The sequence below is a fragment of the Chlorocebus sabaeus genome, chromosome X (assembly GCF_047675955.1).
Source record: "Chlorocebus sabaeus isolate Y175 chromosome X, mChlSab1.0.hap1, whole genome shotgun sequence".
Lineage (NCBI taxonomy): Eukaryota > Metazoa > Chordata > Mammalia > Primates > Cercopithecidae > Chlorocebus > Chlorocebus sabaeus.
Genome location: NC_132933.1, coordinates 23,682,631 through 23,698,224, shown reverse-complemented (window position 1 = coordinate 23,698,224; position 15,594 = coordinate 23,682,631). Strand labels below are relative to the sequence as shown.

The 15,594-nt window shown below is 49.9% G+C and overlaps 1 protein-coding gene across 2 annotated transcripts in view; it reads right to left on the bottom strand.

The window, feature by feature from the left end:
• ELF4 (E74 like ETS transcription factor 4) overlaps nucleotides 1-15,594 on the bottom strand; it is a 45,807-nt gene that overhangs the window by 30,041 nt on the left and 172 nt on the right. Inside the window, exon 1 of one of the 2 annotated variants that reach the window (XM_007992671.3) lies at nucleotides 15,362-15,504. The exons of the other annotated variant lie outside the window; for it this stretch is intronic. The gene's annotated coding sequence lies outside the window, so the exon portion shown is untranslated. Of the gene's footprint in view, nucleotides 1-15,361; nucleotides 15,505-15,594 lie in introns of those variants that run through there. 2 annotated transcript variants of the gene reach the window in all.

Sequence of the window (15,594 nt, the reverse complement as noted above, 5' to 3'; positions counted from 1 at the left end):
GAAAAGGAGGGTCAAACAGTAAAACTGACAAGGTGACAGGGTAGTGTGCAGGGAAGGTGGCAGGGATGTGTAGTTCTGGGGTGTGGGCTGTGGGATTGCTGTAGCACCGGGCCCTGGATATAAGGTATCTCCTTTTAGTCTTACACTACACCGTCCCTGCAAAGGAGCCAGCCAGTGGCACAGCCGGGGTTTGAACCTAGCTTTATTTCCAACTACTACATGAAATGAACTTTGTTTTCAGTGAAATCTGTTTTGGTAATAATTCTGTTTTAACAGTTTCATTTGAAAAACAGTAGAAGTGAAGCTCAGAGATTAGGTAACATGATCAAGGCCACCACTGCCAGAGAATGGAGGCAGAACTCAAACTGGGGCCGGTGTGACCTTGATCTTGAAGTCCCTGCTTTTCCCTCTGTCCATGCTAGCAACCATCTGCTAAGATCCCTAGCTCAAGTCTGGCTCACAGCTCTCCACTTCCAAGCTTCAGAGCCCCTGTGAGGCCGCTTCAACAGAGGCTTCCCAGGCTTGTGTCCCATGCCCCTCAAGGACTCAATGTCAACCCAAGCTCCATCTAGTAAGTCAATTCTAACTTCCTGGGCCCAGTCTGCACCAAAATGGTGACCATGTGAGCTCTTGTGGTCAGTTGCGGAGACGGAGTATTGTGGAGGGGGAGCCTTCCAGCTTTGATGATGTGGAGGCCGACTCTTCCTATAAGCTCTGCTGTTTCCAGAGAGTTCCTGGCTCCAAACCTGAAGTAGCCACAGCATGGTCCCTGCCCCATAAATATACACTTGCTTTTGGCTTACACGTAATGTAAGTCTGGGCTCTTATCTTAGGGTGTTGGTTCACATGTTTATTCAAATATTTATGGAAAGTCAGCCTTGAACACCTCATAGGTGCCAGGCCCAGGGCCAGGGGACTAATCACGGGGCCCACCCTATTCTCTGTGGTAGAGTCTCCTTGTATTGAAGTTCCTAGTAAGCTCGGTAGCCCACCTGCCTAAACAATATTGCTGGGTGCTCCACCCCCTCAAAACATGTTTGTAGGAAATATCTTCAAAATTGAGGCCCAAGGGTTGGGAGAAAATGGGGAGTGAATACTAATGGGTATGGGATTTCTTTTGAGGGTGATGAAAATGTTTTGGGTTTTGTTTTGTTTTGTTTTGTTTGAGACAGAGTCTCACTCTGTCACCCAGACTGGAGTGCAGTAGCGCGATCTCAGCTCACAGTAACCTCTGCCTCCTGGGTTCAAGTTATTCTCAGCCCCCCGAGTAGCTGGGACTACGGGTGTGTGCCACCACACCGGGCTCATTTTTGTATTTTTATTAGAGATGGGGTTTCACCATGTTGGCCAGGCTGGTCTCAAACTCCTAGCCTCAAGTGATCTGCCTGCCTTAGCCTCCCAAAGAAATGAGATGACAGGCATCAGCCACCACACCCTGCCTGGGGGTGACGAAAATGTTCTAAAATGGATTCTGGTGATGGATGTACAACTCTGTGAATAGATTAAAAAGTACTGAAGTGTATGCTTTAAGAGGGTGAATTTTATGGTATTTGAACTATATCTAATAAAGCAGTTGTCTTTTTTTTTTTAAACTGAGGCCCAGAGAGGGGCAGTGGCCCACTGAAGGCCATGCATAAGCTAAGGTCTTCTGGTTGATGGCTCCAAGGCTGTTTCCTCCTCCTGGCCTCCCTATAATCCTAGGCAAGGGTAAGTACAGGGTCACTGAGTATGCATGGCAGGTCCAACCTTATGCAAGCTGCTTTCCTCGGGGTAAGCAGTGGAAAACACTTCCAATCAAGGACTTTAATTTCAGGTCTGCCATTAATGTGGCCAAGTCCCTGCCCCTCTCTGGATCCCAGTTTCCCCATCTGTAAAGTGAAGTGGGTGAGTTTGGTAATGTGTTGCTAAAGGCTCGGCCAGTTCTGAACCTCTGAGGTTCAGTACTGCAAGGGGCCAGGTATGGTGGCTTGCACCTGTAATCCTAGCACTTTGGGAGGCTGAGGTGGGAGGACGGCTTGACGCCAGGGGTTTGAGACAAGCCTGGACAACATGATGAAACACGTCTCTAAAAAAAAAACAAACAAAAAAACAAAAAAACAAAAAAAAACCCAGGTGCGGTGGCTCACACCTCTAATCCCAGCACTTTGGGAGGCTGAGGCGGGCAGATCACCTGAGGTCGGGAGTTCAAGACCAGCCTGAACAACATGGAGAAACCCTGTCTTTACTAAAAATGCAAAATTAGCTGGGCGTGGTGGCGCATGCCTGTAATCCCAGCTACTTGGGAGGCTGAGGCAGGAGAATCTCTTGAACCCGGGAGGCGAAGGTTGCAGTGAGCCGAGATCACGCCACTGCACTCCAGCCTGGGCGACAGTGCGAGACTCCGTCTCAAAAAAAAAAAAGAAAAGAAAAAGTGAGCACTATAAGGCAGAATGGAATGGAGTGTCAGATTCGTGGCTCTCCTTTGGTTGCTGCAGGAGGCCTCTGACACAATTAAGTGTTCGAATCGATGCTCCTCACTGATAGTGATGATGAAGATTTCCCCCTGAGAGTCAAATTCTCTCAGACAATCCTTCTGCTGTCTCCATGAGGGGCAGCTCAGTTCTGATTTCGCCTCAGCAGTGCTAAGTGGTAGAACAACCCATAATAGAGACCCATTGATCATGTCCTTTGGAGATGTCAGGAACCAGGTTCTTGGCCTGGCGCCCAGGCCAGCAGCCCCACCTTGCACTGAGCTTGCCTTCGTGGTGGAGGGAGTGATCCTTGATGGCCACCAGCCTAGCCCCCGCTGGACAGGATGTTTCCACATCGAGCCCCACTTCCTGCAGCTAGGCCTGGGCTCCGGTTTCCCCCCTCTCCTGCCATCTGGTCGCCTGCCCTCTGCCCCCTCCCCTTGCAGGGTGTTTACAGGCTGCCTTATCAGCCTGGGGGATCTGGGCCTCACCCAGCCGGCTGCCCCCGCCCTGCCTGGCCCAGACAGCCTGCCCAGGGCCCTACCTGCTCTTTCGTCACTACAGGCTCCCGCAGCCCGGAGCCCCCCTGAGCCACAGGCAGGCAGGGGGTGTGGACCAAGGATTGCTGCCTGGCACAGGCCCGCAGTGCCTGGGGCCCTGCCTGCCAGAGCTAAGCCTGAATATTCATAGTGCTTTATGCAGCTTGCTCAAGCTGGAGAGGGCATGCGTTCTTTTTAAATTGTACCTTCTCTATCTGCAGGCTATGGAGACAGGAATGAGACGCTGGTGCTGCTAAGGAAGCTAACTTTGACCTGGAGTGTCTCCACAGCTCTTCTGTCCTTAGCCACCCAGAGATGGCGGAGGGTAGCTCTAGGCTGGAAGGCACTGTGAGTCCAGGCAGATATATTTGTTTCTTACTGGAGAGCACTGTAAACACTCTAAGCTAAAGGTAAGGCTGAATGAGGGGCTGCAGGCTGACTGTGATGGAGGAGATGAGGCTGGCAAGTCATTGGGCACGATCTTGGCCAATCCACACTCAGGCTTCTGAGCCTCATGGGTCCCAAGCTGTCTGTGTCCAACCCATCCTGGGGTCTAGGCACCCACCCAAAGGCTAGGATGAGGCCAGAGCGAACCACTGAGCGAGCCAAAAGCATTATCTCTCAGGACAGAAGGGCCTAGATTTTTCCATCGAATGTGTTTGAATCACAAAGGGAGACAGGGATGGAGACCACAAGCAAATGAAGATGCTGAGGGTGACAGATTTCCCTTACAGCACTTGAGGCTAAATTTCTGAAAGTTCAACCTCTGACCCACCTATAGGCAGGTCCTACAGAGACAGGGCCTGCATGCCAAAGCTGACCAAGCCCCAGACTAGGCGTCAAAGCCACAGTCCGGATCGGGCTCATTTTCCAGGGGCCTCCATTTTGTTCACTGATAAATCACTTAAAATGTACTCGAGGCAGTAGATTGCAACATTCACATTTAAGATCAAAAGTCATACTTCCAAGAAATTTTAAGAGACTATGTCCTTCTAGGTCTCTAGAATACAGTTTTCAGTAGTTTGGGAGCACTTGGGTAGGAAAGTTTGGAAAAACTCTGCTAAGTCAATTTTGCCATTAATGGGCTATGTAACCACAGGCATGCCACGTCACAGGGCTCTCGCAGCCTCGGGCCTCCCTCCCTAGAGATTTCATGCTATCCAGAGCTCCACGCAGGCTTACTGACCATAGTGGCCATCGGGGCTCCACATTTCTTCCCTCTATCGAAACTTTCAGGCCAGCCGGGCGCAGGGGCCCACGCCTGTAATCCCAACATTTTGGGAGGCCAAAGCGGGTGGATCGCCTGAAGTAAGGAGTTCGAGACCAGCCTGGCTAACATTGCGAAATGCTGTCTCTACTAAAAATACAAAAATTATCTGGGTGTGGTGGCAGGAGCCTGTAATCCCAGCTACTCGGGAGGCTAAGGCAGGAGAATTGCTTGAACCCAGGAGGTGGAGGTTGCAGTGAGCCGAGATCACGCCACTGCACTCTAGCCTGGGTGACAAAAGCGATACTCCATCTCAAAAAACAAACAAACCAAAAAAACAAAAAGCTTTCAGGCCACCATCTCATCTTCCCTAGAACAAGTTTGTCTACCACTCAGAAAAAAATCATAAACCATTTAGTGTTAATATGTTAATAGCTGATATTGTGTTAAGTGTCATCTCTCTCATATATATATATATATATATATATAGACAGAGTCTCACTCTGTTGCCCAGGCTGGAGTGCAGCAGTACTATCTAGGCTCACTGCAACCTCCACCTCCCAGGTTCAGGCGATTCTTATGTCTCAGTCTCCCAAGTATCTGAGATTACAGGCGCGCACCACCATGCCCTGCTAATTTTGTGTCTTTACTAGAGACAGGGTTTTGCCATGTTGGCCAGGCTGGTCTCTAACTCCTGACCTCAAGTGATCCACCAGCCTTGGCCTCCCAGAGTGCTAGGATTACAGTCATGAGCCACCGCCTGGCTCTTAAAACATTTTCACTTAAGGAGACCATCTGGAACTAACATGTTTGAGCCTGAGAAGGGGCTCCAGGGCAAGTGGTCACCTGGTGGGGCCAACCAGCAGGTGAGCAATAGGGTGTTTCTCGGTGGTTCTACCTCCCGTCATCCCAGTAGCCATGGAGTGAGCTGGTCTTCACCATCTATACCCCATACCTGTGGATTCTGTTAGGAAGCTATATGGAGTGAATGTGAAAATCCTTTGGAAAGCTAAAAACTAGGCCTGGTGCGGCAGAAAGCCCACTTGACTGGGAGTGAGGAAGATCAAGTTCCAGTCTTGGCCCAGCCTCTGCCTAGCTCCTCCCTCAGCTTCTGAGCTGGCGCCAACTCCTACTCCAGGACACACATTGACATCGATGGCTGTGACCACACCAGCCGGACTCGGCAGAGCCTTATGGTCCAAACTCATCTGCTCAGTTAGTTTCCAAAGGTCCTTCACAGTCTGACCCCACCCTACCTACTCCGGCTTGTTTCCCATGATTTCCCAACTTAAGCCTGGGCTTGAAGCCCAGTGGTCTCCTCATGGTCCCCTGAGGGAACATTCCAGGCTCATTCATGGAGTTTCTCAGGCCTGCCATGCCTTTGCTGCTCCTTTTTGGCTAATCAAATAGTGCCTATCCAGCAAGGTCCCAATCACGTCCCCCAACCTACGGAGCTGGTTATACCCTCATAATTATGGTCTGCACCCATGGAACCCCCTTCTCTGAACCCCCATGACCCTTAAATTCTACCACAAGATTTATTAATCCCACAGGGTCTTGAATTGCCCTTTAATTATTTCATGGGTATCTCTTGTTTCCCCAACAGGTAGTAAAATCCATGGGATCAAAGCCCATTTCATCTTCTGACTAACACAGGTGTGGGCATTCATTAATGAAGTCCACGTAAATTCTCAACAAGAGTGAGATCCCTAGAAATGAGACCACAGGTCCTGATAGATCTTCGGGCTACAGACTAGGGGTAAGGTAGCTGTAGAGTTGGGCAAATGACTCCAAGGCTCTAATGTTACTTTTCCTCTCTTGCTCCAGGCCTCTGTTAGGGGCAAGATTTATTAGCTAGAGTCATTTATTCCAAGTGGCACTGAGAAGGCAGTTGATGATCAGGTCATCACCAAAGCATTCTCTCTTTGTACAAAACCACAGTGTTTCCACCCCGGGGTTATTGGTTGATCACTGAACCCTCAGGAAAGACTTCATTCTGGATCAGGTCTAAGAAGTAAAGTGATTCAAGAGAACATGAGGAAAATATTTTATTTAAAGAAGCCTTTTGTTTTCTGGACAGACGAGGCTGAACAAGAATATGATTGGCATCTATAAAATCATGTATGAGGCAGATAGTCATGGATTTATTCACCAAAAATTGGTAATAAATGAAGAGCAAATAACAAATAAGTAGTCCTATTTTACAAATGCATAATAAAGTTAAGAAACTTTTTAGGCTAAGAATATCAATTAAAAGATAAGCATCATCTAAAATAATGGTAACATAAGAGATAAACATGATTATAAAATAAGATATAAAAAACAAGCCGGGCTCGGTAGCTCACACCTGTAATCCTAGCACTTTGGGAGGCCGAGCGGGTGGATCACCTGAGGTGGGGAGTTCCAGACCAGCCTGACCAACATGGAGAAATCCCGTCTCTACTAAAAATACAGAATTAGCCGGGTGTGGTGGCACATGCCTGTAATCCCAGGTACTCGGGAGGCTGAGGCAGGAAAATTGCTTGAACCTGGGAGGCGGAGGTTGCAGTGAGCCAAGATTGCGCCATTGCACTCCAGCCTGGGCAACGAGAGTGAAACTCCATGTCAAAAAACAAACAAACAAAAACAAGGCCAGACTGGGCACAGTGACTCATGCTGGTAATCCCAGCACTTTGGGAGGCCAAGGCGGGTGGATCATTTGAGGTCAGGAGTTTGAGACCAGCCTGGCCAACATGGTGAAACCCCGTCTCTACTAAAAATATATTTTAAAAAAAATGTATCTGGGTGTGGTGGTACATGCCTGCAATCCCAGCTACTTGGGAGGCTGAGGCAGGAGAATTGCTGGAACCCAGGAGACAGAGGTTGCAGTGAGCTGAGATCGCACCACTGGCACTCCAGCATGGGCGACAGAGTGGGACTCAATCTCAAAATAAAATAAAATAAAATAAAACACCAAACATATTTGTTACAACAAAAATTAATGCAAGTGGGATAAATGCAAATATTAAAAGAAAATGCTATGGACAAGTCAACCCTAAAAATCATATGAAATCGCAAAAGACTTAAACTAGCCAAAAATAACTTCAAAAAAGAGCAAAATTGAAAGGCTAATACTACCTGATTTCAAGAATAAAGCTACAGTAATCAAAACAGTTGGCATTAATGTAAAGAGAAACAAGTAGACCAATCAATGGAATTGAATACAGAGTGCAGAAATGGGCCAACATATAGACAATGGTAGTAGACTGATGATAGTTTTTTCAACAAATAGTGCTAGAATAATTAGATATTCATATGCATAAAGAAAAAAAAGGCTAGGTGCAGTGGCTCACACCTGTAATCCTAGCACTTTGGGAGACCGAGTTGGGAGGATAGCTTGAGGCCAGGAGTTCAAGATCAGCCTGGGCAACACAGTGAGAACCTACATCTACAAAACAAAAATTAAAATTAGCCGGGCATAGTGGCACACTCCTGTGGTCCCAGCTACTTGGAAGGCTAAGATGGTAGGATCACTTGAGCCCAGGAAGTCAAGGCTGCAATGAACCAAAATCACATCACTGCACTCCAGCCTGGGCAACAGAGCAAGACCAAGATAAAGAAAGAAAGAAGAAAGCAAAAGAGAGAGAGAGAGAGAAAGAAAGAAAGAAAGAAAGAAAGAAAGAAAGAAAGAAAGAAAGAAAAGAGAAAGAAAGAAAGAAAGAAAAGAAAGAAAGAAAAGAAAGAAAGAAAGAAAGAAAGAAAGAAAGAAAGAAAGAAAGAAAGAAAGAAAGAAAGAAAGAAAGAAAGAAAAGAAAGAAAGAAAGGAGGGAGGGAGGGAGGGAGGGAGGGAGGGAGGGAAGGAAGGAGGGAGGGAGAAAACAGAAAAATTAACTCAGCAGATCATAGACTAAAATGTAAAGACTAATATTATAAAACCTGTAAGAGAAAATATGAGACCAAATATTTGTGAACTAAGGCTAGGGGAAGAGTTCTTAGCTACAGCACCAAAACTATGATCCATAAAAAGAAAAATTGAAAAGTTGCACTTTCATCAAAATTAAAAATGTTTGCTGAAGTCAAAAGACACTGAGAAGGGGATTAAAAGAAGCCACAGACTATGAGAAAGTATTTGCAAAGCATGTATCTGATGCAAGTCTTGTATCCAAAAAGTATAAAGAACTCTCACAACTCAACTACAAGACAACAAACAATTCAGTTTAAAAATGGGCAAAAGATTTGAACAGACACCTCAACAAAGAAGACATAAGGACAGCAACTATATGAAAAGATGTTCAACATCATCAGTCATCAGAGAAATACAAATTAAAATCACAATGAGATACCACTGCACACCTATTAGAATGGCTAATTAGAAGTGGTCACCTAACGAGACAGGTGTTTTCTGTGCATAGATTCTCACAGAATTAGCGGAGCTGAAATAGCCTCTGTTATCCTCAGGGGGCATTATAGGAAAAAGATTAGCTCCTCATTTTATGTCTAAGTACCTCCTTGTTATCAGGTCATCAGGAATTTCGGGAGGTTAAGAATAATTGCCACCCTCCCATCCCCCAAAGTCTAGCAGTTCTAACTGAGGGGTGGGGACCAAGGGACTGGAGTGGAGTGCTTTACTCAGGGGTGGTCCAGTTTATCCTAGGCTGCCTGTCCCTGCGGGTGGTCACAGGCTCCTCAAGCAAACACAATCCAGTCAATAGCAAATGGAACCTCCAAGTTACTCTCTGGGAGGCCTCTGGAAGGGGAATGGCCCCTTGTCCCCTGGGAGCTCTTCTGGGCAAAGGCAGTGCCCCAGCCTCAACTCAAGGCCTCTGGGCATTGGCCCAGAATGGACCCATCATCTATTCTAGTGAAGGGTGAGAGTGAGTGGTAGTCAGCCAGTTGGCTCCCAGAATTTTACACTCAGTAGGGTAATAGCAACAATCTGATGATTGCTAAACAGTTCCCAGGAGTACAACATTAGGCCTTCTCTCAAAGAAACTAACTTACTCTTATTTCTGTAATGAATGATGTTCAAAATGAAAATGGTGAAGGACTAAAGAAGGCCATGTTAATACAAATATTAACGATTTGAGTTTTGCTCACTACAGCACTGCCTGCCTTTCAGTATATTACAAACACACACACACACACACACACACACACACCCCTTCTATTACATCCTCCTCCCATCCTGTGCAATGGCCGAGTTAACAAAAAGCAGAAAAACCTGGAAAATCTCCCTCTTAATTTCAGAAATGGGTGTGGCATGCCCTGCCAGCATTGCCAAAGAAGTGGTTGGTCCCTAGAGCCTGGCAAACTCAAGGGCGTGTGAAGGGGAAATGGTGACAATAATAATAACTGTTACAGGAATAATAATAACAGCAGTGAACACTTACTGGGTGGGTACTACATACAGGCGCTCTGCTGAGTGCTTTATATGCATCGTCTCATTTAAGCTTCACTCCAACCCTGTGAGGTGGGCGCTGACTCCCAGAGTGGTTAAGTAACTAGCTCAATCGCAAACAGTCACACAGCCAGTAAGTTTGGCATATAAATGTAGAGAGCCTGTGCTCTTCCTCCTCTAGACAATAACGTGTATTGGGAAGGATATTGGGTCACACTGGAAGAGGAAAGGAAGCTTCAGGAGAGTCAGATGTTCTGAGAGGCAGGAAGTGCCCACACTGGGCCAAGAAAATAACCCATCAAGAAGGTGGCAACTTGGTTGGGCGCGGTCGCTCTCGCCTGTAATCCCAGCACTTTGGGAGGCCAAGACTGTGAATCACCTGAGGTCAGGTGTTCGAGACCAGGCTGGCCAGCATGGTGAAACCCCGTCTCTACTAAAAAATACCAAAAAAAAAAAAAAAAAAAAAAAAAAATTAGCTGGGCATGGTGGTGGGCGCCTGTAATCCCAGCTACTTGGGATTCAGGCAGGAGAACTGCTTGAACCTGGGAGGTGGAGGTTGCAGTAAGCCGAGATCACGCCACTGCACTCCAGCCTGGGCGACAGAGTGAGATTCTGTCTCAAAATAAAAAAAAAAAAAAAGAAGGTGGCAACTCAAGGGAAAGCTTGCTCAACCTAGACAAACTACTTAGCTTGCTTCTTGTTAGCCTCTCTGAGAAATGTTCTGGCACTTTCCCTTGCAGACCTTCCTGCATAAAACACCCTTCCCTGCTCTCTGACCCTCCTTCTTACCCTGGAAGCAGGCTGGGGTCTCTTTGCTGAGAAACTCACCTTAGGGCATGATTTCCCAACCAAGAAGTCAGGGCCCTCTGGTATGTCCCTTTGGTGCTGAAATGTGCTGGAGAGGGGGCAGGGCAGTGAAAGAGGGAAAATGATGAGTGTGTGCATGTGTCAGGGGGATGTCTGGGAGTTTTTAATCCAGTTAAACCCAACAACGGTCAAGCTTCCTCCATGTCCAGCCTTAGGAGACACAGAATCAGTGGAAGCAATATATGGCTAGTCCTTAGCGGTCTGGGCAGAAACACACGAAACTCTACATTCTTCATTTCCCAGATGGTGGAGTGGGGAACAATTATGAAAATCTCTCTCCTCCACCTGAAGCTCTGGGCTTCCAGAGAAATCCCAAAACCATAGGGAAAGGTGGGATCCAGCCAGCCTGCGACTGCCATGAGCACGTGTGGCATGTCAGTTTTCCTGTCATTTAAGTGCTCTACGTCTCCCCTGCCGTCTCTCCCCCTCCCCAGGGGCCTGTGTGTGTGTGTGTGTGTGTCTGGTGAGGGAGGGGTTTCAAATGAAATCCCCTCAGCTTGGGTGGCAGGCTGGCCAGCCAGTTTGTATCTCCCGGAGTGGAGACAGGGGTTTGCACCGAGCCACCCACACTCGCTGACCTGGTCTTTTATGTGACACGCACTTGCCAAACAATCATCCAGGCTTCGAAGGTCAGTTCGTGGCCAGGGAATAGAGAGAAAGGCGTCTTTTCTTCCTTTTCTGCTGAGCCAAATCTCCCCCTTGCTTCCCCCCACCCCCCTTCAAGGTCTAGCCTAGGCCCGCATCCCTCACAAAGCCTTCCCTCCCTCCTCCAGCTGCTGCTGACCTCCAGTCCCGGCTGCGCTGGCCTCTGCTCCAACAAGCACAATTAGCACCTGACCAGCCACTGGCCCGACTGCTTGTCCTCGCCTCTGATTGTTTCACTGTCTTAGTCATCTCTTCCCCAGTGCCTCCTCCTCTCATCTCCCCCACGGCGCCTAGCATCGGTTGGGCACACAGTAGGTGTTAATAAATGTCTGTTGAATTGAAACTCAGCAGCCCCTATGAGGTCAGAACCCTCATAAGCACCCCGACCAGCAGTTTCTTGGCAACCAGCACTGGGGCCCGAGCTACAGGGCATTAGCAGTGAGGCTGCTATTACAGGACACACGAGGCTCAGCAGCCAGAGATTTGCAGGCAGGTTGGTGTTGATGAGAAAAGCCCCTGACCCTAGGAAAGCACCTATGGGATTGTGGGTACCTTGCAGGAGTTTCCTTTCTCCCCTGCAGAAGTAGTTTTCAGTCTGAGAACCACAAAGAGAATAAATTGGAAGAGAAGCCAGAAACCTCTTTGCAGCTTAGAAATCCAGGAGAGATGTCAAGCCCGGGTTGGGGTCAGGCCCTACCCTGAGGATAGAAGGCTGCCCAGGGCCTTTCCCAGCTCAGTGGGGGATCCTGGGGAGACAGGGGGCGTGGCAAACATGAGCCCTTCCACTGTAGGGGGCTATAGGGATGTATGGTGGTGTCCCTAAGAAATGCCATCCTGCCCTGGAACCCAACAAATGACATCCTGCAAGATTGCCATCTGTAGCTCATGCAGAAACCAGTGTCCTAGCCAGGCACGATGGTTCACACCTGTAATCCCAGCACTTTGGGAGGCCAAAGCGGGCGGATCACCTGAGGTCGGGAGTTCAAGACCAGCCTGGTCAACATGGTGAAACCCCATCTCTACTAAAATATACAAAAATTAGCTGGGGAAGGTTGTGGGCACCTGTAATCCTAGCTACTCAGAAGGCTAAGGCAGGGAGAATTGCTTGGGCCTGGGAGGCAGAGGTTACAGTGAGCCGAGATCGCACCACTGTACTCCAGTCTGGGCGACAGAGCGAGACTCCATCTCAAAAAAAAAAAAAAAAGAAAAGAAAAGAAAAGAAAAGAAAAGAAGAGAAGCCAGTGTCCCTTTCCCTTGCATTCACCCAAATCCTAGGCAAGACTCTGTGTGTGGGGAGGGTGGGGGGTGCATCGAGACCAGAATCTGGCCAAGGTCTTCAGGCAAAGAGAAGCCCCCAAGTCTAGGGTGCTTGATCCCCCACACTGGCTCAGGGATTTGATCCCAGCTTCCGATTACAATTATTTATATAGACGATGTATCCTCTCTCCCTGGCCCCCTCCCATAGCCCTGCTCCGACTCCAGCCCACACGAAAAGGTACACGCAATCCCGGAAGGCAGGTGGTGTCTTCCTCACATCCATGTTTTCCTCACTGCCACTTCATTGGGGCCTGGTACTAGGACTGGCTCTGAGCGAGTGTTTGCCGAATTGAATCTGAGTTTTAGGCGCTGCATTAGGCAATATCGTAAGGGCAGCTAGCACTTACTGTGTGCCATGTGCTATTTTAATAAGCATCTTATATGTATTCATTCATGTATTTGATCCTCACCAAAGTGTTATAAGGTAGGTCTCATGTGACAGATAAGGAAACTGGGGCATACAATTGACTGGGATAACATAGCTAGTAAATAACAACGCTGGGATTTCAACCTAGACAGTCAGGCTTTAAGAACTGGAGGTAGCTGGGCACGGTGGCTCACGCCTGTAATCCAGCACTTTGGGAGGCAGAGGCGGGTGGATCACCTGAGGTCAGGAGTTTGAGACCAGCCTGACCAACATGGAGAAACCCCGTCTCTACTAAAAATACAAAATTAGCCGGGCATGGTGGCACATGCCTGTAATCCCAGCTACTTGGGAGGCTGAGGCAGGAGAATCGCTTGAACCTGGGAGGCGGAGGTTGCGGCGGGCCGAGATCATGTCATTGCACTCCAGCCTGGGCAACAAGAGCGAGAAACTCCATCTCAAAAAAAAAAAAAAAAAAGAACTGGAGTTAAGGAGTTCAAGATTACAGTGAGCTGTGACTATGCCACTGCACTCCATCCAGCCTGGGTGACAAAGTGAGACCCTGAATTTAAAAAAAAAAAAAAAAAGAAAATACTAAACATAAATAAAAACTGGATGTAAGATGAGAAAATTGCAGGGGTAGGGGATATTGAAAGGATGAAGGCCAAGCTTAAGAGCAGAAGAGCAGAGGTTTCCCAGGAAAGCAAATTCCTCAGCCTGTGTCTAGCTGGGTCTCTGTGACACAGGGCCTGATTTTTGCAGGATGAGGGGCATTTTGGACATGCTATCCATCAGGCCCCTAGAGACAGACCACAGCACCCTCCTTTTTAGATCCCAGTATACGCCAGAGAAGACAGAAGCCACTGTGTCACCACTTAGCACTAGGTGAGGGAGAGTGGATTTTGGGCCCCTAGGTTGTCCAGGGGTGGGCGCCAGTTCCTGAGCAACCACCGAGCAAACAGTGCAGCAGAGGGAGGAATGCCAGACATAGTTGCAAACAAGCCACTCCTTCGGCTCACAGCAAGAGGCTGGGTGAGGGTGGTAGTATGGAGCCTGCTTCATGGTTCCCCCCCCCCCGCCCCGCCCCAACAGCCCCCAACAAGAGATCTCAGGCTCTGAATCCAGCCCCAGAAACAACCACATACAAGGTAGCCTCTTCCTCACACCGGCTGGCTGGGATAGGAAGTCCTCCCTGATAATCTTCACTGAACTCCAGAGAGCTCCCCCTAAGCTGCTCCTGTACTGGATGCACTGAGTCTGAATTAATGGTCAAGAAAGCACTTTATAACCAGGAAAACCCAGTGTAACTAACTGCAAGGAAGGACTGGCATTCTTGCCGGGCATACGTGTTCTCCGGGCATTTTCAGTGCCAAAGTCTCCACAAAGGGAAGAGCTAGAACTGTTCCCTTCACCCACCTCCAACCTGGCACTCGGGCCAGGGGTCAGCTCGCAGGGGGTGAGTCCCCAATGGGCGTGCCCACCAGCTGTTGGGGCTGAGCAGTGGTGGTTCAGGCCCTGGGGTGGTGACCTCACTTCCGCTCCTACCTCCCCACCTCCCCAGCACTCCTCCCATTTGAGGCCCCACCAGGCCAAAATCGAGAAGTCCAAGGTTAACTGTTCCTTCCCACTTTAAGAGCTAATTAAAATAATTAGCCACAATGAACTGTCAAACATTAACCCGAAGAGGCTGCAGGACCAGACAGGCCTCTCTATCACAGGCCGAGGGATAAGGGGCAGGAATCAAATGGCCATCAAATCCCTCAGCTGGGGTATGGTGGGGGGCGGGGGCGGCCCAGGAGGACCTCACTGAGCCGAGGTGCCAAGGGTTCAGGAGGTGACTCTGGTCAGGAAGGTGATGTCCAGGCATACGGTGGTGAGAAAAAGGCGTTAGGGTTAGGGTGCGGTGGACGAGCCAGGAATTCATAAAGCGGTCACCGCCTCAGCAGTCCCTCAAGCCTCCAAAGCAAGGCGCTGGCGTGAGGGGACTCCGCACGGTGCGGCTGCTGAGTCCCCTAGGCGGCGGCCCGGGAGGGAACGGGGAGGCGGGAGAGCCGGGGAGAGCGGGAACGCAGGAGCGGGAAGGCTGGCGGCTGGCTCACACGGAAACTCCGGCCCCTGCCAAGAGGTCTCTATTTTGGCGATCCAGTTCTCCAAGTCATAGGTCTGCGTGCGCGTGTAAGCGTGTGACCCTAAAGCCCTGGCCCCAGAAGCCCCGGGGGCAGTCGGATCAATCTAGCAGCTCCGCCACAGTCGGCCCCACCTCCTCTGCCCTCGGGCGCCCAGCTTCTGGGGGCCCCGCTGTCACGATAGGCCCCGTCACGGAACCCGAGCTGCTGGGGGCGAGGGAAAACAGGGGCCCCTACCCCGACTCCCCGACTCGGGGAATCCATTCCATTTCCATCCCGGGATCGAGAGCCCGGGTTCTCCAGCACACGCGCGGCGGGGCGACGCCAGGGCGGCTCGCGACACGCCGCGACTCTCCCGCCCTTCCCCGGGCCCCCAGCCCCACGCCGGGGCCCCAGCGCTCTCGATTCCGCCCTCAGGCAAACTTTTCCAGGTCCCCGAAGGCTCGAAGAACCGGCGCCATCGACGTACCTGAGGCCGAGTGGCTCACGGGCCCAGCTTGGTCGCCGGGACGGGGTCTATCTCCGTGGTCCCCTCCCCGCTCCGGGGGCCGAGACGCGGGTCCCCAGCCCCGCCAGCCCGTCCTCTCCCCTTGGAGGCCGGGCGAGTGGCGCCGGGAACTCGGCGCCGGCGAAAGGAGAAGTGGAAGTTGAGCGCGGCGCCCGGTCCGTCCCCGCGGCCGCCGGGGCCGCCGTCCCCCGCCC